Source organism: Ambystoma mexicanum, chromosome 4p, assembly GCF_040938575.1.
Source record: "Ambystoma mexicanum isolate Mex_15411 chromosome 4p, UKY_AmexF1_1, whole genome shotgun sequence".
Taxonomy (NCBI): domain Eukaryota; kingdom Metazoa; phylum Chordata; class Amphibia; order Caudata; family Ambystomatidae; genus Ambystoma; species Ambystoma mexicanum.
In genome coordinates this window covers 1,166,861,952-1,166,887,125 of record NC_090927.1, presented here as the reverse complement: position 1 = coordinate 1,166,887,125, position 25,174 = coordinate 1,166,861,952, and positions in this window count along the sequence as shown.

Genomic DNA, 25,174 nt, shown 5'->3' with positions numbered 1-25,174 from the left:
CTGTGCTATTCAATTTACTTTCAAGGGAGCATATTTTCATACAGAGACAGGGTAGGGGTCATGATCTCGCAGATGGCCGGACCTGCTCTGGCCTGGGCCACCCCGCTGGTCACTACAAATAACCCAATCTTAGACTCCCACACAGCATTTTGCAATGGCATTCGTTCAATGTTTGAGAGACAGGAGATTCGGGTAGCTTCCCAGGAACATCTTTTGGATCTGAAACAGGGAAATCAAGACATCTTGTCATACATCACTAGGTTTAAACGGATGGCTAGTGAAACCACCTGGTCAAACGAGACGCAGATGACCATTTTCAGAAGAGGTTTGTCGGAAGACCTCAAGGATGAGGTCTCTCGAGTACCAAGACCCAACACTCTCACAGAATTCATTGCATTAGTGATGCAAATTGACTACCGTCTGAAGGAGCACTAGAGCAAACGAAGGAAGGGGAGAATCTCCAGACACTTACCAAATCCTCCCAGCATGAGTCGAGCTAATACTTCTGAGGAACCCATGCAGCTGGGGACAGCAGCAAGGGGTCCTCTGTCCCCTGAGGAACGAGTTCGTAGAAGGACCCTCAGTCTTTGTATGTACTGTGGGGCTAACACCCATTCAGTACAAGAATGTCGGATCGCCCCACCTAGACGATCGGGAAACGCCAGCCCCCGGCCATGAGAGGAGCCACGGTTCGGGAATCATTGCAAGAACAAGGATCCTCACCCAGAACACAAACTTCCCTGTGCACTCGTCCTCCGGACACAAATATGTTGATCTTTGACGTTTCCTTCACTTTTGGAGGGCGCACGCTACAGAATATCCCCACTCTCAGACAGTGGTGCAGCCGGGAACTTCATTGACGATCATTGGGCCACGACCCATGGTATTCCTCGCTCTCCTAAATCTGAGTCCATCCCTGTAGAGAGCGTGGATGGCAGTCCTATGGTCTCTGGGCCCATTAAGGATCAGACGGGACCATTGTTAATGACCATCTCTACGCACCAGGAGGGTCTCTCTCTGGACATTATCCGGGCTGCGCACCATCCGGTTATTCTCAGATTACCATGGCTGAGAGAACATAATCCGTTTATCAACTGGTCAGCAGGCTTGTTCTTTCTCGGGTCTGAGTATTGTTTAGCCCATTGTATCGGGGATCACAGAAAGATAGCACTGAAGTCCACAGCAACTCTTTATGGTACTCGAGGGGTCACCACACTCTGTCAAATATCCGGTCTTCCGGAAATGTACCAACAATTCCAAGAGATATTTTCCACATCTGAATATGCTCAATTGCCCCCACATCAGAGGGACGACTGTACCATAACCTTGCTCCCTGATCAACCCCTACCTTTTCGGAGAATGTATATCCTCTCGAACTCAGAAAAGGAGGTACTCCGAGAATACTTGAAAACAAATCTGATGAATGGTCTCACAACAGAATCCACATCCCTAGTCGCAGCCTCTCTTTTTTTTTATCCCAAAGAAGAACACTTCAGAATTATGCCCCTGCATAGACTTCCGGGGTTTGAACAGAATCATCGTCCCAGAAAAATACCCAATGCCACTTATTCCAGACATCCTAGAGGCGGTAAAAGGAGCTAAGGTTTACACCAAACTAGATCTGAAGGGAGCTTACCACCTCATTCTAATCAAACAAGGTGATGAGTGGAAGACGGCATTCAGAACACCATTTGGCCACTATCAATATCGAGTCATGCCATTCGGTCTTTCTAATGCCCCTGCTGTGTTCCAACGATTTATGGACCATATGTTTGCAGACCTCCTCTTACATAATGTTATCATCTACTTAGATGATATATTAGTCTTTTCATTATCTCTGCAGGAGCATTATAGACAGGTCAGTGAGTTTCTAAGGATACTTCAACAGAATCATCTATTCTGCAAGTTGGAGAATTGTTCTTTCAATCAGTCCCAGGTAGTCTGTTTAGGATATGTGTTTTCCGCCGAGGGAATCACGATGGATCCAGAGAAGGTTTCTGAGGTAAGAGACTGGCCTATTCCCACCTCTGGGAAAGACATACAAAGGTTTCTAGGATTTGCAAATTTCTACCGGAAATCACACCGAACTTCTCTTCCTTAACCCTTGCCTTTAACCAATCTACTAAAAAAGGGAATGTTTTTCCAATGGGGACGGCATACACAACAGGTATTTGAGGAACTCAAAAGGCACTTTACTTCAGCTCCCATCCTGATGACCCCCGACCAGAATCGTCAATTTATAGTGGAAACAGACGCCTCGCAGTATGCCCTAGGGGCAGTGTTGCTACAAGTAGATGGCCAGGCTCAGGAACGCCCAGTGGCGTATCTATCAAAGACACTTTCCAATGCTGAACTAAATTACACAGTCCTTGAAAAAGAACTTCTGGCCATCAAGCAGGCATTTGAAAAATGCTGACACCTCCTATTAGGGGCAAGGTTTCTAGTGGAGGTCCGAACAGACCACCAAAACCTCAGGATCCTCCAATATGCTCAGACATGCAACAGTAGGCAGGCCCGATGGGTACATTTCTTTTCACCATTTCGGATCCATTTCTCCTTCATACCTGGAAGGAATATTCTTAGAGCAGACGGTTTATCCCGCAAGGAACCCATTCCCTTGGATCAATTCCGGGCAGAACCCATTTTTCCACGCCTTGCGATGGGACTTCAAACTACCCCGAATTTTCTGACACACCTTAAGCTGCATTCAGAACTAGCCCTAAAATCTCCACTTCCAAAAAGGACTGGTTCAGCCTTGACCCATAAGGATGGATGTTATTTCTTAGGCCACAGAGCTTTCATACCAACTAGGGCACTCCAAAAGGAAGTCTTAGAGATGTGCCACGATTCCAAAACCGCTGGCCATAGAGGAACTGCCACCGCTCAAGAACTAATCTCCCGATATTTCTCGTGGCTAAACATAAAGAAAGATACCAGAGAATATGTGGGATCGTGTCCAACATGCCTTCAAACAAAAACTCCTTGTCACTCCCCTTCGGGGAAACTGGTTAGGATGCCACTCCCATCACGTCCATGGCAGATCATTTCCATGGACTTCGTGGTGGAACTACCAAGGTCAGAAGGATGTTCCACCCTCATGGTCACTATTGACTCTTTCACATAAATGTACATTTTATTCCACTTTCTGGGCTTCCTACAGCGGCTCAAATGGCTCGTATCTTCATAACACATATCTTCTCCCTACACGGTCTCCCTGAAACTATCATCTCAGACCGAGGATCTCAATACACCTCACGGTATTGGAAACAGGTCTGCCAAATTCTGGGTATTTACCGGGCTCTTAGCTCAGGTCATCATCCCCAATCGAATGGCCAGACCGAGAGACTAAATCAAAAACTCAAAGGGTATCTCCGTAGTTATGTGAGCGCGGTACAAGATGATTGGAAAGATCTCTTGCCACTGGCAGAATATGCATTCAACAACGCGTATCACTCGACCATGAGAATGTCTCCCTTCATTTGTACTTATGGGTTTCATCCAACTTTGTTTCCTATAACCCAGGCCTCAGCCTCAAAATTTCCAGATGTCGATCAATTGATGAAACTGTTGCGCCAATGTAACCGAACAGCTAAATCAGCTTTACAAGAATCCCAGGACAGGGTGAAAAGGTTTGCAGACCGTCATCGGACTCCAGCCCCTGACATCCAGCCTGGGGCACGGGTATTGTTATCATCCAGGTTTCTACCACGGCAACTTGTACCTTATAAACTATCCCCCAAGTTTGTGGGTGCCTTTCGAGTATTGGCAGCCATGGGAACCGCTGCTTTCAAGCTCCATCTCCCCAACACTTGGTCTCGCATCCATTCAATTTTTTCATGTTTCCCAACTGAAACCAGATAAACGAAGCTCATTCCATCCCAAGGTTTCAGATCGTCCTCCACTATCTACATCAGGCCCAGAATATGAAGTGGCAGATATTTGCGACTCCTGGTATCATCGAGGACGATTACAATACTTGGTGGATTGGAAGGGATACTCCCCTTTCGGATCGATCCTGGGAGCCGGAGTCGGCGATACATGCACCTCACTTGGTGAGGAGATTTCATGTCAGACATCCCGGCAAACCAGGGGGAAACCCCCTTAATAGGGGGAATACTGTGACAAATCTGTCTTCGGCTATTCAGAAGCACTGCAATGCCGTCTCCTTCTGTTCTAACTCCAAGATGGAGTCTCCTTATACTCCTGGTGCCGGTCTAGTGTATCATGCAATGGAGCAACCCTGGGAAGCCACGCCCCCTTTCAGTCCAGCATATCCGGAAGGAGAATCAAGGGCTCCTCGCGTCGCTACTCTCATAGGAGTTTTACCACGCTTTGTGAGTTTGTTTAGTAATTGATACTTAGGCAACTTGGGGGTATTGTTTCCTTTCTCTCCTCTTTCTGTCTCGGGCTAACCTCCTCTCTTTCTTTACCCAGACTTCCCGGGACCCGAACCTCTTAACCCGCATCCATCTCAGGACTCTGACTCCAATCTCATTTTACACCACGCTCAGTCCACCTATGCCGCGGTGTGTATACCTCCACGAGGCTCCTCCCCGTAGCGTTAGGCAACGGGCGACCTCCTTCTCCCTGACCGACAATAACACTCTCCTTCTCTCAAATTAGGAACAGCTCAGGCGAGCACAATCACTCTTCTGATCCCCGCGATCAGGGAAGCACAAGTGCTCCGGATGAAGGAACACATCTTTCCTGCCGGTATGTGAAAACAAAGAGAAAATATCGAGGCTGAGTACCCCAAAAGGAAATACACCAAACACGGGTTACAGAGGAACATACAAAGATCTTTATTTTATACTGAACAGTTTCAAAGGTCAAAGCAACAGATAGCTATCGGCCCTCAGTACAACACAGCGAACTCCAGCGTGGTTCGGTGTGCTCAGTGAGTGGGACTGTACATTAGAATAGTCGCACTTTATATACCTTTGAAAACATGATGTTCAACCATTCTGTAAGTTAATATTGGTTAATACATTACGGATCTAGGGTTTGTGCCGAGTTCACGCATCTGTACACTTAGGGTTTACCTTTAATACATTCGCCAACAGGCCTAAATAGTAACAGTATATCTTAGGGTTTCATGTTGAGCCTTCTCAAACATCTATACAATGTAGTTTAAACAAGTGTTCTCAGTTCATTATTTGGATATATTGTTCTTAACATATGCTTGCGGATTAGCTTCATTGGCACAAGTAATCCTCTACACACAGGTCAACGAAGGACAAGGTCTCAGTTCATGACCCTTACATGTGGCCTGCAGGCAAGTTACACATTAGTTTCTACACAGAGGTCAAGACGGCCATGTTACATTCGGACTGACACTGTCCACCATTTTAGCTCACAGGGTGACTTTACGGGGAGAACCTAAAATGGCGGATAGACCTAAAATGGCGGTTTACATTAACTCTAAGGTCAAGACCTTGTAACGTGGATTTCTTCGCAAGTGGTTTATAAGCAGCTTGGCGTAGGCCAATACACATATATTCATATAGTATAGGAGGCACGATATAATTTCCTGTTCGACAAACCCTCCTTTTGGCCTATGCCAAGTGCTAAAAACTACTTCTGATCACTTTATGAACAACTCCACGTTCCATCGTCCATGCACCCTGAATCACTGTCGGAAATATCTATTGCCATTAGATCGTCTATCAGAATTTCTTTTAACACATATTCTTTGGAGCTCTTATCTGGGGCATGTACCTTATGTCCGATTGTACCTATCGCCTGTGCGCAACATCCCCCTAGCATCGAACATATACTAGGTAAACACTGGATACAACAGCAAAGAAACAACAGAATTCCCAAAATGATCAGTAAGACCGAAAGCACCTTCCAGCCCCAAGATCGCAAGAAGTCCCAGAACCAAGCGCTAAGATCCCGATTTTCTCTCGGGAACATACACTTCTGAACTAAGGACGTGCAGATTCTGTATTGCCTTGAAGATAGTTGGGGAGGAATCTGGCACAAAAACACAGCAAGCGGACCCCACTAATTTACATACTCCACCACGTTCAGCCAGAATGACATCTAATGCAATCCAGTTCTGAAGTGCTACTAATCTTATTGCTTTTTGCTTTTTGCTCTAATGTCATATTATAGAGTATGTCTGTGGTCCAGTTGATGGTTCTCTCCAGTACTCTCGCTAGTCTTCTGATGTCTTCGGAATTTGCTATCTGTCCCCAAAATGGAACGAATGATTTTGCTACATCTCCCAGAACCTGTGCTGGAGTGTCACCATTCTCGTCCCGCAGTGGACGAACCTCTACAGTACTAGCTAGGAATACCCCGGGTAACAAGAACCCCAAATAACAAGTTCCCTGCCAATCCCTGGGTAACCATGGGAATGCTACATTACCGCAAACAAAGTAGACAGGTTCGCCTACATACAAAGGTCTGTTTTCCCCAGTCAAATTCGCAACGTTGGCACAACCTTTAAAATTTCCCATTGACTGAGTACCATTCCTCTGTATGCAGAAAGAAACTGAATCGGGGCTATGGATAACAGTGTACGATGGAGGCATGGCATCCTTATTGCCTATCGGAGCCATCTTGAAGGAAATCAAAGATTGAAAGGGACGAGACAGTCTATCAGAAGGCCTAATAGAAGCAACGTTAAGCTTACTTCTATTTGCGAAAGCGAGCATCCCAGGGGAGTCAGAACGCGTTTCACAAAACTATTCAAATTAGTACCATCAAAGTTCCCCAAGATGCTATCGTTCCAATGGCCAAAGAATAGTGCTCTAAGAGAAGCATAACAAGCAGTTGTCAAAGGTAAAGGATGAATATACCAACCTAGCCCCTTATCCCCATGTTGCGGTAAATGCAAGCAGACCCAACAGTTGGACCTATTAAAAATGGCATGTGTAGAATTCATGATAAGTAACAAGGTATTGTTGTAATATTTTTGTCTATGCTGAGCATCTCTAGGAGATAAAGTATGCAAATGCACAAAAGGAGTAGGGACAGTGGGTACATTTTCAGTGGGTAACAAGGTCTCTAATGGATGTACTTCCTCGAGATGCCAAAGGCCTAAGACAGTGACTATTATAAAACCAATTATCATTATAAAAAAACAGCAATACGTTTTCGGGGCCCAAGCATTTGTCCATTTTCCTGGCCGGTCACACGATCATTTATCAGTCCAGCATGAGCGGTAGCGGTTGCAGGCATAGCAGTCTTCAAACGGAAACCCCAATGTTATTTGCTGGCGACCTCCCGGCCAAGCGACTTCTTAGTCCTTCCACAACCCTAGCCAACAGAATCCCCTTTTTCAAACAATTATTTGGGCAAAAAGCAAGCCCTTGATGATTTTCCCTTCCGTCTTCAGATGCACAGCCGAACCGTGCCATAAGTATATTTCCTTGGACGTAAATTGTACCTTGTTGTCCCCGGTACTGATTGATCTGAGAACAATGTGTCGTCACTTCTCGTTGGAAGCAGCGTATCAAGAGCAAGTGAAGATGCAAGATCCAGAATGACAGTTTTCGGAAGCAAAACTTTTGGAAAGTGTGGAGACAAAATAACTGGTTCCCCAGGCCTCACGGGCTCAGAGAGATTCTCCGAAGCACTCTAAACGCTATTTACTTCTTCGGGATCGTTGGTTGCAGCGTTAGCGAGGGGTTCTGTTTCTTCTGTATCATATGGCACTGGGTGAGGAATTTTCTTGACGTGTGTTGCGTGGATCCAGTTTTTTCTGCCTGTGACACGCACCGCCGTCTGTGTGACCAGCAGGACCTGGAATGGGTCCCGCCACCGAGGTGCAAGGCAAGAAGAACGCTCAAATGCCTTGGTTAAAACCCAATCTCTGGGCCAAATGCTGTGGCCCGGGCCCTCGTATCGCACAGGTAAAGCCTCTCGCACTTGGTGATAAATCAAATACAGGTTTTTAGTCAACTGGCTACAGTAATCTGAAAGAAGTACATTTTCAACATTCCTTAAAGACCGACATTTTGGAAGGTTCCAGATATTGGCAGGTCTCCCCATTACCACCTCAAATGGAGAGAGCCCAGTCTTAGTTTGAGGGGTTGTACGCATGGCTAGCAACACAATCGGTACGGCGTCCAGCCATTTTAGCTTGGTGCCGGCGCACGTCTTAGTGAGCTTGTTCTTGACGATACCGTTGTGTCTTTCTACTAGTGCGGCACTCTGAGCATGTCTGGCCGAATGGAACCGTTTGTCGATCTGTAATGTTGCACATATCTGCAGGATTACAGCAGCGATAAAATGTGGACCATTGTCCGACCAGATGACTCTTGGTAGCCCGAACCTGGGAAAATACTCCTTTAACATAGTTTTTGCAGTAGTCATGGCTGTGGCGTCTTTAACAGGAAAAGCCTCAACCCATTTGCTAAAAGCACAGATGACAACTAACACATATTTCAAGTTATTACATCGTTCCATTTCGATAAAATCAAAGTGGATAACCTCAAATGGGACAGAAGGTGGTCCAAAGCTTCCCCTTGGGGTTGATGTTCCCTTTCCCACATTGTTCTGTAAACAGATCATGCAGTCTTGAACATAGCGCTGAGCTATTTTAGAGATTTTGTCATTCGCCCAAACTTTCTCCAACATTTTTGTAACCTTCTGGGCACATATATGTGTAGGGCCATGAGCCATGACGACCATCATCATCATGTATGCATCAGGAAGTAGTCATTTCCCTTCAACTATGTCCACCCAACACCCATCATCATCGAGTTTCCCCAAGCCTTCCGCCCATTTATTTGATTCTTCTAATGTGGCATCGGCTTGGATATCCCTTACGGAATCAACACCCTCATCCATTGCATAGGCATTTACAGTCTCCCTTGAAACATACATTCCTGCAGAGAAATTGGTGGCAGTCTGCTTAGCTATCAGATCAGCGAAAGCATTCCCTTTTCCTATATCATCTATTATCTTTTGATGTGCTCCACATTTCACAACAGCTAACTGAGTAGGGACCGCAAGCGCTGAGAGCAGTTGTACTATTAGGGAGCCATGATGAATCTTTGTACCAAGTGAAGTCAAGAACCCTCTTTCTGACCAAAGTCTCCCAAAGTTGTGAACCACCCCAAAGGCATACTGACTATCAGTATATATGTTTACTGTAAGCCCTTCGGAAAGTTCACAAGCTCGGGTCAATGCTATAATCTCTGCGGCCTGCGCAGAGTTATGCGTAATTCTCTTGGTTTCCACGACCGTGCTCAATGTGGTGATTGCATAAGAAGCTGTGGATATACCATCTGGGAGTTTCAAGCAGGAGCCATCACAAAACAGCTCCCGTTGTGGATTGTTCAAAGGAGTGTCCTTTCGATCAATTCTATCCTTTGTCTCTTGTTCGGTAGTATACAGACAGTCATGTGACTCTTCGTCACTGCAAGCAGTATCTTGCGGGAAAGGTAAGAGTTCAGCCGGATTAAGAACACAACACCTCCTAATTTGTATGTGAGGACCAAACAAGATCAATTCATATCTCGTCAACCGTGCGGAAGTGAGGTGTTGCATTTGAGTTCTGTTCAGCAGAACATCTACAGAGTGAGGCACCATCAGGGTTAGATCATGGCCTAGGACCATTCCCTCACTCTGTTTTACAGACACAGCAGCGACAGCTCGCAAACATCTTGGCAAAGCGCATGCTACAGGATCAAGGGCGGAAGAAAAGTAACCGCATGGCCTATTCTTCCCTCCATGTTCCTGCGTTAATACAGCCAAAGCACATCCAATACATTCATGCACAAACAACACAAAAGTCTTTTCATAGTTTGGTGTGCCCAAAACCGGTGCCGAGCACAATGCAGTCTTGAGCAGATCAAATGATTGCTGGTGTTCCGCGTTCCACGGCAATGGCGGAGAAATCCCCTTCTTTGTCAAAGCCAACATCGGCTTAATCACTAGTGAGAAGTTTGGGATCCACAACCTACAGTAAGAAGCCATACCTATCAAGGCTCTAACTTCCTTCTGTGTATTTGGGACAGACATGCCAGAAATTAGTTTTATCCTTTCAGGTGTCAATCTTCTTCCCTCCTTTGACAGGAGATAGCCTAAATAGGCGACCTCCTGACAACAATATTGAAACATTTTAAGCAAAGCTTTGTGACCATGTTTAGCCAGGTGTATAAGCAACAAGACAGGGACCTCCTTACAAGCGCTCTCTGAGTCGGCAGCTAAAAGCAAGTCATCAACATACTGAAGCAATGTACAAGTAGAGGGCAACTCAAGAGTATCAAGCTGTTCTTTCAAAGCCCTACTATAGATGCTAGGACTTTCCGTGTAACCTTGAGGTGCACGGGTAAAGGTGAACGAGCGTCCCCCTAAGGTGAACACAAACAAGTATCTACTGTCCATGTGTATAGAAATACTAAAGAAAGCATTCTTCAGATCCACAATACTAAAGTAAGTAGCTGTAGCCGGAATCATAGTTAATATTGTCGTCACATCAGGCACAATTGGAAATTGCGGAGCGACAACCTTATTAATGGCACGTAGATCAATTATGAAACTAAATGGAATTGCTTTATCGCTTTTTTGTACACGGGCAAAATTGGACTATTGCACAAACTACCTGCAATTTCTTCAATCACCCCTCGATGCACAAAATCAGAAACAATGCATTTCAAAGCATGCTCGCCCTCAACTGAAATCTTATATTGTGGAATACGTGGCAGCTTTACTCCATGTTTCAAGACTATTTTAACAGGCTCGATCTGTAAAACGCCAACGTCATTGTCGTCAATTGCCCATAAACACTCTTGTACATCACTGAATTCTGGCGGCAAAGGTCTGGTTAAGAATTGGAAGACAGAAAGTTGCTTTGGTGAAATCGTCAAACGCACTCCATCAGAAGAACAATGAATTACCGCGTTTAATTCTTTCAACAGATTCAACCCCAGCAAAATCTCTCCACAATTCGAAGTCAAAAGGAATGGACAGTGGTCCGTAAAGGGACCCAAAGAAATAGGTACCGCCGAAGAAACTGGACAGACAACTGGTGTACCAGAAAACCCTACAGAAACATTGGTTTGCCCTGACAGTGGAATGTTTGGAACCCGAGAATGATCAATGGAACACTTTTGTGCTCCAGTATCTATCAAGAATAGATGCTTCCTATTTCCCACTAACATTTCAACGTAGGGACCTTTCTGATTAATGGAATAGGCGTTGGTTCCAATCCTGCTTCGGGCAATCCTAACGAAATAGAATATCGTCAAAAGGAAGTTCTTCAGAGAGGTAAGCAGCAGAAGGATGATCAAATATGTTTATAGTATCCACACTTGGAGCCTGATTATCCTGCAAAAAGGGTTGCTGTGGATCCTGCGCAAACTGACCTCTACCAGGGGCCCCCGCACCCGGGCGACCTCTGGATCGTCTACCCATATTTCCTAATGTGTTATTCGACCTTTGTCGAAGGACGGGGCATTGTGCACGCCAATGACCCTCTTACCGACAATAGGCACACTGGTTAATGTTCACAGGACCCAAGGGAACACTTCCTTGTGGAACATACTGACCTCTAATCTGCGAACTAGCCCCTCTAGGGCCTCTAACAATTTGCTGTAATAATACTTTAGTCTTTAAGACACCTTTTCTCTTCTCGACTCTTTCCTTTTCATTATTGACACAATTCTCATAGTACTGGGCCATGTGCAGTACTTCTGATTGAGACTTTGCTTGCCAAGTGCTCTCAGAACACATAATTTGTGACTGGATGTCAGGCAGCAATCCATGCACAAATTGTCCACAAATAATATTTTCCCAGACTCTGTGCCTAAGTCTTGTCCACTGAAATCTGAGAATACCTGTTCGAACCAATTGAAGAACTCGGTAGCACCTTCAGACTTCCCTTGGACACAGGCCGTAAGCTTGTCCCAAATAATTCTCTTTTCGGGAATTATAGTTTTCAATTTCACAATGATTCTATCAGGTAAAGTTAGTATCACCTGAGGCGGTCTCTCGCCAGCTGGCCTTTCTCCATCGAGTCTAAATATGTTAGCCCATGTATCTCCCAACCCTGGTACGTCGTCTATAGTCCTAACCTGTTTCCACAAATCTACGGGCAGGAGTACAGGAAATAACAGATCAATATCACCCAATGTGAATACCGAGGATTGCAAGACAGACTCTATTTCTTTATAGAATCCTGTCAGATTTTTCCTAATGTCAGGAATAGATTGTCTAATGGTATTCACTTCCTGTCTTGAGAACGGGACGTGAACAAACTGCGATACATAATGTGCAGGAATGTTCACAGCAACCGTTCCCACTGCAGCATCGGCAGTAATCTCAACCTTCGGGACACATTTTGGAGGAACCTCTCTCATAGGCAACTGAGAAGAGGGCAATTCCGAACGCTTACTAAGCAACAGAGCCAAATCAAGCACTAAAGCAGCCGAAGAAGTGTCAAGTGAAAAAGCTCTCTTATAAATACTCAATAACTCTGTGGGACAACAAATCTTTCTCTTTACACATTCATCCTGCAGGTACTCTACCATTACCTGTATCGCTTTCTTCTGCACTTCTGGTGTATACTGACTATATGTGTCTTATAGTTCAACTGGAGTTATCGACGTGTCTGAGATCCATCTTATCGCATCTTTCGTACAAATTCGTGCTTCCTCAGATATCAATTTACGACAAGGAAGGAACCGTTTCTGTACATACATACTATCCTCATCGTCATCCTCATTCAGTAACCTTTCCAACTCCTTTCTATACTCAAATATCCTCACGACATGCTCATGTACTTTCTCCACAGTGTCTCTTGAAAACGCTAAAGTGTTCAGATCTCTCAACCCTTGTGGGAGATCTGCATTATTTAATTTGCCCCACATTACACATAAATGAATCCCTAAACCTTCAATAAAAACATTTTTCTCAGGACAATTATCCATATTAGAAAGTGTGGTGAAAACACTAGCTCGATCATCTCTCTCCATACAATGCTTAGCCCATGCGACCAAATTCCGCTTTGACTCTGGAGGTACAGTATTACGAGTGACAACCATTGACCCCGCACCCTGATCGACTACAAGTGGTACAGGACCACTTGGAAGAGGGGGGGCGGGCAAGTTCAATGGAGGTACTGTCACTGGTGCAATAGGAAGAGGCAGAGGAGCGGGTGGAGGAACAACTGGAGGAAAAGGAACAACGGGAGGAGCAGAGCAACAGGCAGAGCAGGAAGAGCAGGAATAACAGCATTAAGAGGCAAAGCAGCAGGAAGAGGAACATACGGAGGTGGCGCAGTGGCACCAGGCCTTCGCTCATTTAACAATTTGTCAATAAATTTGTCGGAAACATGAAGGTCTTTAGAAGGATAGATTTTCTGAATGCCAAGTGAGAAAGCCCTATCCACATTCCTAGCCGACTCAGACTGTTTATCTTGGTCATATAACAATGCTTTTTCGGCGTTCGTTTTATGACCGCGCGCATGTTTTTCTCTACTCTTAAGCTGCTGTAACGCTTCTTTTTTCAAATTCTGCAAAACATCAAATGCTGCAGGTCTAGCCTTTTTCTTTAACAAAATTGACTCTAAATACTCAATACGAGGGATTTCAAAACTACCATTGATTGCCCACTGAAGTTTGGAAGCATGTCTGGTTTGTCTGTGCCAAATATCATGAAACACTATACTACCAATGCCATGCTTACAGTACATAGTACAAGCCGGTGACCCCTCTTGTGGTGCCGGACGGCTACATTCCAAAGATTGCCTATCACTGCGGAATAACGCCCTGAAGCAGGTAGACAATTTCCCAGACATATCAAAATATTGGTGTTAACTGGTCAATAATTGTATTTGCAGATACAATGTGCCAAAATAAATTATCAGGATACTTAAGAATCGGGTCACGACTCACCTGATCAATCCTAAGGAGGTCCGATCGGATTACAAAGATTCTTTTCTAACTGATACTGTTTGGTGATTTCGGCAAATCTGCCCGCCTCGATAAGTGGACCCTCGTCAAGACGCCGTCTCGGACCACAAGCTAATCGTCCAGGGATCAGGTTGTGCAGCGCTGTTGAGGTGTCGCGTCTCTTTCAAAAAAGGGGGCCCCATTTACACCGTCCGATCCCGGTCCGATAGCGTGTGTCAACCTTCGACAATCCGGCATCAATCTTGAGGGTCCCTATTCGGGCACCAACTGTGAAAACAAAGAGAAAATATCGAGGCTGAGTACCCCAAAAGGAAATACACCAAACACGGGTTACAAAGGAACATACAAAGATCTTTATTTTATACTGAACAGTTTCAAAGGACACAGCAACAGATAGCTATCGGCCCTCAGTACAACACAGCGAACTCCAGCGTGGTTCGGTGTGCTCAGTGAGTGGGACTGTACATTAGAATAGTCGCACTTTATATACCTTCGAAAACATGATGTTCAACCATTCTGTAAGTTAATATTGGTTAATACATTACGGATCCTGGGTTCGTGCCGAGTTCACGCATCTGTACACTTAGGGTTTACCTTTAATACATTCGCCAACAGGCCTAAATAGTAACAGTACATCTTAGGATTTCATGTTCAGCCTTCTCAAACATCTATACAATGTAGTTTAAACAAGTGTTCTCAGTTCATTATTTGGATACATTGTTCTTAACATATGCTCGCGGATTAGCTTCATTGGCACAAGTAATCCTCTACACACAGGTCAACGAAGGACAAGGTCTCAGTTCATGACCCTTACATGTGGCCTGCAGGCAAGTTACACATTAGTTTGTACACAGAGGTCAAGACAGCCATGTTACATTCGGACTGACACTGTCCACCATTTTAGCTCACAGGGTGACTTTACGGGGAGAACCTAAAATGGCGGATAGACCTAAAGTGGTGGTATACATTAACTCTTAGGTCAAGACCTTGTAACGCGGCTTTCTTCGCAAGTGGCTTATAAGCAGCTTGGCGTAGGCCAATACACATATATTCATATAGTATAGGAGGCACGATATAATTTCCCGTTCGACAGGTAGGAATTCTGTTGCTCACTCTGTAAGAACAATACCGGGTAGAGCTACGAGCTGCGAGCAATCCTCATATCTCTCCCTTTCTTTTTTTCCAGCTGCTCAGATCTCATCCTCTTGTCATCTCGGCACAGAATCCTTTACCTCTCTATCGCTGCATACCGGGGGTAAGATATGTTACGGGGGTTTGGGAAAAAAGCACAAGGGAGATAAAACATTGGTATTAACATCCCTTCCTTTCCACATAGTTTAACCCCGGAAGACATCAGATTCAGCTAACAGTAGAACTTGTTTCTGGACCTCAAGTCTTCGGTCCTCTTCATCTGAAGACTGCGCATAGGAGACTATGTACCCCAGCAGCTCTTCACAGGGTTTTTTCCCTTTGGGGTTTCCCTGGAGTTCTCTCTGTGCCCGAGCCTTGAGCTGGGACCCAGAGGGGATATCAGGTAGATTCCTTTATTCTACAAGCAGCTGTCTTCTGCAGAGGTCAAAGCTTGTACACGTAGGTGGTCTTCCATATCCTGCCTGAAGCTCTGGTTGTAAGATTGAATCCTAGCATAACATATTCAGAGTGAAAGAACTGCCAGAGAATCAATACTGAAACGTTCAAACAAGTCCCAGTTAAGATAAAGAGTAGACATTAAATAAGGGAAAAACCTTAAATCTGAAGGAAGAGAAAGGCTTAAACTTGTCCCTTGAAAAGAAAAGGACAAATATAACTAGAATAAGACAAGAAGAGTATAAGAAGGAAAGAATGAGTAACATAGTAGAAAAGACAGTTGAGACCTTGAATAACCCAGTATCACAACTCTATGATTTAATAAAAGGAGTTTCTAAGAACTACCCAAGGATACTTTACTGAACTGAACTTGGTGAAGAACCAGCTCACAGGAGAAGGGAGTCATTCTCTTTTGCTTTTGCTTTTGTTGTTCCAATAGTGGTAGGGTTAGGATAGCTTAGGATAGCTTAGTTTGGACAGTGGACTGTTCTTGAATTGGACTCTCACTGCACCTTGGGTAGTTTTGTTTCCTTTCATTTAATAAATATCAGCAGTGAGATGGAAAATCAGAGTCTGAGTTCTTCTGATCCACAATACTTCCCTCTTTTCAAAACTTGCCTTAAGGAGCACCTTCTTTTGGCCTGATTGAGATGTATCTGATTTTTTGTCATGTACTGTTTCTTGTTATGTTCAGTGCTTTAACGTAAGGCACTATACCAATACAATAAACACATTCTACACCTTTTACCTGAAATCAATAGAGTGTGCCTCAACCCAGACATTGATTTGCTTTGAAAATGCCTATTTTAGCCGCTTGTGTCTTACCTTAAAATTAGGATTTTCTCAGTTACTGTGACCAGAAAAATCACGATTTTGTTAAAGACGCAGAGCCAGCTATTATCTCCTTGTCCATCTTCTTCGCCACAGTCCTCATGAACTGCCAGCCATAAACAACATAAAAGAGGGACTGACCGTTTTAGATTTTCTCTGCTTGTTACTATGTTATGTTTATTTCCTTAAAAAAAGAGTAATAGTAATAATCTTCATTCTGTTGGTCTCTTAAATGTTTGGATGCCATATAATAAACAGGAAGATATGCAAGTATACCTATAATATACATATATGTGTTTTTTATTAAATGGTGAATGTAGTTTGGTTGTTCTAGTAACTGACTAAACCTTGGCAACTGTGGGGCAGGCCCGCTCAGTTCCAAACTAGGTTGAAATGTTAATTCAATGTGCAGAGTTAACCTCATGGCAGGCCCGTCGTGGGTGGTAGAAGAGGAACCAAATCCTAAGCAGGTAGCAAATCTGCTCTCAGCTTGCATTTCCATGTCCGACTCCAATATGGCCGCGGTCTTGCAAGATTCGATAATGCTGCATGTAGGCTTTCCCACATCAACAGCATACAGCACACAGAGGTACAATGGCTCCTTCGCACCAATGCCAGCAATATGGCAAGAGATGTCACCCCGCCTCCGTGGAAATGTATGTAAAAATGCCATTTGTGTGAAACTGCTCTGATTCAGCCTGCCTCTGACTCAAGGCCTAACCTAATATCAACGGGTCCAATACAGGCCATGAATGTTGCCATACAACCAGGCTTGAGAAGTACGGAAGCAAAGAGCCTGCAACAATGAATTACAATTGCAGTGGTCGACTCTCTAAAAGACCAGGTGACTAAACAGGACCCTTGGCACATAAGCCTGGGGTACTTCCAGTTCAGAAAAGCAGGGCTACGCAAGGAGAAGAATTGGTGTCTGCTCTGCTGTAGATTAGAGAAAACCTGAAAATGTATCCTGGCAGTGGCTGACGAAGAGGATGGCCTCTTTGAGAACCAAAATGACACCATGGACACTGAGTCCTTACCACTACACAAGGCAGTGAAAACACACTACTGAAAGAATGGAAGCATATAAACAAGCCTGCTCTATCCTGCAATCTTGTCAAACTGTATCCATTGGAGGGACTCAATGCAGAATTCCCTCCACTTGCTCAGTTACTAGCGAGTAACCAAGTATTACAATTCTCTGTTGCATCTGAGAATGCCTTCCCTCAATACCCAGCACATAAACAGACTGAAGTCGCTGTGAAATTAGCAATTCTTATCTCTATTGGAAGTGGGGCATTTGCGGCCTGTGGAGCAAAGTACACGATAATGGACTTTACATTTCTATACAAAATAGTCCAAAATCAAGGTACCTGTGCTACGGTCTTGTTGGCTGTAAAAACTTAAATTCTAAAATTGTACTATGTGTGCAGCCCTGGATCCAGAATGATGGAAGGATCTAGGCAATCGCACCTAGCAAATGGACCAAGACCATCTTAAATTGAAGATATAAAGATGAAAATATGATTTTTCTTATAAAGTGCCATCTTCCCCCCCCAGACCCTATCCCATTTTTGAATGTGTAATCCCCTGCACCCAATTTACCTTATTGCAGCTGTGGTGGCACTCGCCGCCACAGCCACACCTTCCTCTCTGCTCAGAACTGAGCCCCGCCTTCCCATTCCATGGCGGCCATGTTAGTAAAGGGTTTTCCCTCGTACAATGGGACGCAGAGCGTGTCCCGTTGTAGGAGGGAAAATCCTTTTTTTTTAGCACCCCGGGTTGGCGCTTTGGTAACCGGGGTGCTACTGGCCTTAACACCTAATCCAGCCCACCGGATCGGGTGTTAACTCCACATTACTACAAATCCCAGGGGTTGATTCTCAAAAATGGACGCACATGAAAAAGCACAGAGAATTAATGCACTGTTTTCATTTGCACTCATTGTAGAAATGCACAAATCACCTTATGCATACCAGTCACCTGCACATTTCTTGGGGGCTGTGCACAGCCAGGAAGATGTGCTGGTCAGCCCCTATGCACGGTCCGTAAATTTATGGATAGACTTCTTGCTGCTCTCGCCAGATGCCCTAGGTGATGATGTACTTACATCTGAAATGGCATATTCTGACCACATAGGGGGTCATTACGAGGTTGGACGTAATGGAAAAACGATGCCGGTAAAGCATTACCGGCATCGCATACGCCTCCGGCCTATTCCGACCAGGGATCCTGCTATTAGCGGTACCGTTATTAACGGTGACTCTAATAGCGGCATGTCGCTAATCGGAGGAAATCACAAGGTAGGCGGACATGCAAATACCGGCATCATGAAGGCACTAATAGGCCATACCGGCATGCCTGTAATACTGGCATCGCGAACCAACCGTAAAATGCCATGTGCAGTGTTCCCAACTGCCACAGGTGCACACAATCGGCACAGGTGGAGGCAATGGAGTCTGGCCTAGTACAAAAGGAGCACACCCACACACCACACCCCCTCCCACACCAAGATGATTCCAATAGTAGTAGCAATACTGGAGCTGGAGGACATGCTTGCATTGCCACACCAGCAACAACAACAGCAGGCACCACAGAGGAGACGCAGGAGGAGAAGGAGGGTGAGACAGGCCCTGCATGCCCCACCAGTGCAGCCAGCGTTACCATGCAGGCAGCCCCCAATCCCTCGCATCAGAGCCAGTCCTTTCAACCTAACCCCTGAGCAGATCCATACCCTGTACCGTCTGGACCGGGACACCATCACCACCATCCTGGACATGATACAGGACATTGTCAGCCTCATTGAAATACGCACCGACATTCCCCCTCTACTGAAGGTAGTGTCTGTGCTCCACTTCCTTGCCACAGGCACCTACCAGCACATAGTGGGGCACATGCATGGCATATCACAACTCTTATTTTCTCGCATTCTGAACCAAGTGCTGGATGCCCTCCTCAAGCACACAAGGGACTACATATCCTTACCACAGACTCCCCAGGAGATCTCTGATACAAAAGTTGGCTTCCATGCACTGGCAGGCATGCCAAATTGTATAGGTGCCCTCGACTGCACCCACATGGGGTTGGTGGTCCTGCATTGTCATGCCTGCGCCATGGGCGCATACATTTACGATCAATATGGACCTTATTTCCCATTTGCGAGACTTTGGTGCTTTTCTATTTTTCCCAACAAACTACACTTACCACAATGCATCTTTTCCTGGCCATTCCTATTCGCCATCTTCGGAACTACAATCCCCAGAAGCCCTAGGGATCTGCTCTGCTTCCACCAGCTCAGGAACAGAGAGGGAGGAGACCGATTCTCTGCAGGTGTGCTGATCCAGGTGCGACCAATTAGCCTTTCTCTGTGCTGTGCTGGGCGGTATAAAAGCTGCTGCCTGCAGGAGCTCAGTCTCTTGCATTAAGAGTCCTTCCTGCACCTTTTTGCTTCGAGCTACGGATCTTGTATGCGGTTCCTCCTTACTCCGGCTTTGGATCCAGTGCCCTGCCGGGCTCTCTACATTGCAGCTGATCATGCTCTGCTGCTTTCCAGCCTCAGCCCTTTCCCTCCCGGGCTCTCTGCTTTGCAGCCGATCACGCTCTGCTGCCTTCAAGCCTCCGCCTTTGCCCTTCCGGGTTTCTGCCTTGCAGCCGATCACGCTCAGCCGCTACCTTCCGCCCTGGTCTTCCATGCTCCTGCTCTGCAGCCTGCCTCACTCCGGCTGCCTACAGCCCTTGTCCTCTGGGCTCCCTGCCTTGCAGCTTACAGTCCTCTGCAGCCTTCTACAGTCAGCGGCCCCGCTCCTCTGGACTTACTCCTTGCTGCCGGTCCTTCTGGCTCCTTGCTGCGCAGCCCGCTTCTCTCCGCTGCCAACAGCCCTTGTACTCGGGCCTTCCTACCTTGCAGCTGATCACGCTCCGCTGCTTGCTACCTACAGCCTTTGTCTGCTGGGTTCTCAGCCTAGCAGCCCTCTACAGTCCTCTACAGCCTTCTACAGTCAGCGGCCCTGGCCCCCAGGGCTCACTCCTTGCTGCCCGGCCCTTCTGGGCTCCTTGCCGTGCAGCCTGCTTTACTCCACTGCCTTAAGCCTTTTCCCTCTGGGCTCCCTACCTTACAGCCCTGCTCCTGTGGGCTTGCTCATTGCTTTCCTGCTCCTCTGTGCTCTCAACCTTGTTCCATACCGTCCTCTGCTATCCAATCCTGTTATTCAACTTTCCCTTCATTTCCTTCTGCTAGTTTGCTATCAACTTCCTTTTCCTGGATGTGTCTGTAAGTATCTTCTCTTGTACTGTTTGTAGACCCTTTTGTACAGAGCTTGTCTGTTGGTTTCCATCAGGCAACCTCTGCCCCTTCCCTTGTCTTGTTTCTACGTTACACCCATAGCTGTTGTTCCAAGCCATGAGCAAACAGCGTGGGCCTCTGTTATAGCAAACTGTGCAGAAGGCTAGAGTTTTTCCTAAGGTCCGTGGAATACTCTTTTCCTATATCTGCATACACCCCTAGAGGGAATCCATTCTGTTGTACCTTATTCCTTGCTACACTTGCCTACTCTTCGTACTCATTACTTTCAGCTGTGTGCGTACTTATCTGTCCACCTTACTTCGGCACAACCACCCAATCCCTTCCTGGGTGTCCTGTGCCACTCTTAACAGGGTGCCATCCCGTGACACGCATGCCATGGAGGTGGTGTACCGCAACTGCAAGCAATACCACTCCATCAATGTGCAGATGTTATGCGACGCCAGCAAGATCATCACGCATTGTTGTTCCAGATATCCTGGATCAACTCATGACTCCATGGTCCTGCGGAACTCCACGCTACCACGCTTAATGGAGCGACATGCTGGACGACGTGCCTGGCTGCTTGGTAAGTTGCATGACCGGCACATGGCATTGAAATGGGGGGAGAGAGCACACACCACCATGGTGTCAATGTTGATGTGACTGCACAATGTGCACATCACCGAACACTGTGCCCCAAAGCATCCCAAACGGAACATGACACCCAAATCCCATAGGAATTAAGTAAGGTCGACACCTATCACAACATGACTAGCAGTAAACCACCCCACATCCCACAACACGTGCACCACTCATCAGTGGACCTCACCCTCCGTAACACCATCCAGCAACATACACTGTATATGCACTATGTTGCTGTCTCCAGCAAATCACCACACAGGACAAGCATCCTTGGGAGTGCATTGAACTGAACCACTAACGGAATCCACTGTCTGTCAAAGGGCCGCCACAACGACAGGAATGCTGCATGTCCCCATGGGAAAAATCAGCGCTGAATGCCTAATATTGCAGAGACTACTGCCAACGCTCCCAGTAAGAAAATCTTACAGAACACAACACATCACAAATTTGACACTAACACAGCTGTATGCGTACACGATGCATGTGCAACAAGACGCAGTGCACACCATGGATCATCTTGAAGATGCAACCCACACCATTAGTTCATGGCACAGGACACGTTGAGGGCCTGAGAATGGCATGCATACAACCAGGGACATGTGCATGTGACCAACGATAATCTGCAGGCATGTCTGACTAGTACAGCTGTCCATCATGATTCGACTGACATGTACTTTTTGTTGCCTCCCATGCAGGTGACAGTGGCTATCCCTTGAAGCCATGGCTCCTCACCCCTGTCCGAAACCCACAGAACAGACATGGGGAGCACTACAATCGTTCCCACACCCGTACCGGTTTGGTCATTGAGCAGACCTTTGGCCTGTTGAAGGCACGATTTCGCTGCCTTAGCCGGTCGGGTGGGGCACTCATCTACAGGCATGAGAAGGTGGCCAAGATCATCATGGCATGTGTCAGGCTGCACAACATGTGTATCCGACGCAATGTGCCCTTGCCCCCTGACATTGAACTGCTACCACGTGGTGATGATGAAGGGGATGAAGACGATGTGGCTGCACATCATCGTGGTACCGATGCACAGGAGGGACGTGCTGTGCGTCAGTCAGTGATTGCACAATATTTCTGACACACATGGCTGCAGAGGGTGACATGATAGTTGGACAGAGGGCACTGGGTGTGGGGGTACATGTACACTATGCACTGTATATGAATAAATGACACATGCGCAATGATGAATCTCCACTCAAGTCTTTCTTTTAACACAACGGGTGTATTGAAATTTATAATGAAAACAAAAGTGCACTAACCCTCCAACACCCTCACCACCCTCCACCTCCCCCCAAAATTCCCCCACACACCCCTCTACCCTTCCCCCTCCCCGCACAACTCCCCCACACATGTCCCAACAAGTGTCTGATGCCCTCATAAGGCTGTCCAGTCTACTTTTTGGCACTCCCTGGACCTGGTGGCGGCATGTCCGACCGGCGCAGGGTGCGCAACGACCTGTGGAGTGGGCTGGTCGGGTTGAGCTGGAGGACGATGGTGCGGCCGCCTTCTCCATCTGGGGTGCCGGACATTCTGCCTCCATAGCGTCAGCTAAGTGGCTGAGGACCTGCCGCAGGGCGGATACCTCCTCACACAGTCAGCTTGTATTGTCTGCAACGATCTTGCCCATGGAGGCAGTGGTATCAGCAATTATCTTGCCCAGGGAGGCAGTGTTTTCCCGCCACTCCCGCCTTGCCTGGGCATTGTCAGCCCATCCACAAACTGACGCACAAGGGCAGTCAGCTCCTCATGACGCTGCGGCCCCGCCGGCACACCTGTGGAGGTGGAGGGAGCTTGGGTGTCATGTTGGACTTCGATGTGCTCCACTATGGGACTCATGGTCCCTTGGTAATACTCCCCCCCAGACTGCTCCGGGGTGGTGGCGTAGAAAGACTCCAAAGATGTGATTTGGGGGGATGGTGCTGGACTTGGTGTGCAGGGCTGTTCTGAGGATTCGTCCTCCACAGCCACCCACACCTCATCCTGTGACTCCTCCTGAGCCAGGGGTGCTGTGGCTGCCACCTCCCTGACTGAGCTGGACTCTGCTGAGTGTGGAGCCTCAGCTGTGTCCTGTAGCAGTGGGACAGGGGTTGTGGCGTCCGTCTCAACTGCCCTTGGCAGTACCAGTGCCCTGGCATCTGTAGGTGTTTTCCCTGGTGATGCATGGCGGGCTTTGGGTTGGGACTTTGAGGTGGAAGGCCTGTTGGCCTCATCCCGGGCCCTCTTCCGGGGTGTGGTTGGCTGGGGGGGTGAGTCCCGTGCCTCGCTGTCATGGTCTGAGCCTGTGGGGGTCGAAGTGAGGGACGGCATGAGTGATGGTTTGAGAAGCATCATGCATACATTTGTATAATTGCTCATCTACACATTAGGGGGTAATAGGCAGTTCCGTTTGGACGATCATGTTGCTTGCTTTATGGGTGGCTAATGCAGGCATCCATCAGTGGTCACTCATGTTGGGGCAGACATATGGTATGTGACATGCATATTTCTTGGGGCCTGCATGCAGTGTGACTCATGCCATTGACATCTTAGTGTGGTTTGTGTACGGTATGGCATTGCCTTGCTGCAGACATCTGCAAGTGTCTGTGCTGGGTACCACAACTTTGCTGGGAATGTGTGTGTATTGGGCCATGGCTTGCCTCTTTACACAGACGTATTGGAGAACTATCATCAGACTCTGCATTACAGTGCTTTCTTAGGACACTCACCTCCGTCTGCCGATGACGTGGCGCCACACTCCATGTCTCCAACATCTTCTATTGACTCCATGCCAATCAAGCTGGAACATATGTCCTCCCACTGGGACTGCTTGATTGGAGAGCTTGCTCCTCCGCCAGTTGACATTGCCTCGCTCCTGCTGGCAGAGAGTATGTTGCGGACTCGCAGACGCAAGTCTTCCCACCGCTTCCTGCAGTCCTTGATAGTGCGGGGGGTGTTACCGACCATGCTTACTTTCTGCGCAACAAGTGCCCAGATCTCCTTCTTGCGTATTATGGCCTCTCTCTTCATGCTCTGGGCAAACACAATGTCTGCATGTTCTTGCAGGGTCTCAGCTAGCATGGTGAGCTCATCTTCGTTGAAGCGCTCCTTGCGCTGGCGGGAAGCGCCCTTCTTCACAGCCTTAGGCATTGTGGTATGGCAGAGAATGAGATTTGACAAGCAGCAGTATCATACAAGTCTTGGCTGCTGAGGATGGCAATGGATTGTGTTTTTAAAGATGGCCGCCGTGCTCCTTCCCGTTCCTGTGCGATGACGCTACTTCCGGGGCCGCTTATTTACGGTGAGCGTTATTAGCAGGGACCGCTATTAGCAGTGGCCGCTAATGCTGCATTGTTTCATGCCGGTAGTGCAATTTACGCTTTAAATGATGCCGCTAAGGGCCTTTTTTGGGACTTTTACGGCATGGCGGCATTCTCCCAAAAATCCACAAGTCATTGTTAAATCCTCCAGGTCACCCGATAGTTTCGGGCACAGGCGCTCTGCTCGAACCACTGTCTAAGTTTTCGGACAGATACTTAAAACCATATGTGAGTACTATGTTCTCTTTCGTACAGGACACCACCGAAATCATTAACATTGTGGAAAATATGCAGTTCGATCCTAACAAACAACTGCTTGTTAGTTTAGACATTGTTTCACTCTATACCTGTATACCACAACAAGAGACGTTACAGGTTTTAGAGGAAATATTACTTACCAAAAGAACTGAGGGCAACACACCAAACAGTTTTATTCTGTGGAGTGCTGAGATGGCCCTAACTGAAAATTATTTCAGCTTTAATGGCCAACTTTACCATCAGTCCAACGGTACAGCAATGGGGTCGTCAGTAGCCCTATCAGCAGCAAATTTGTTTGTTGAAAGTTTCGAATGACAGGTCATCTATAGCACCACAAACCCTTTCTTTTCCCAACTGGGGTTGTGGCGACGCTATATCGATGATAGTTTGATAGTGTGGGAGGG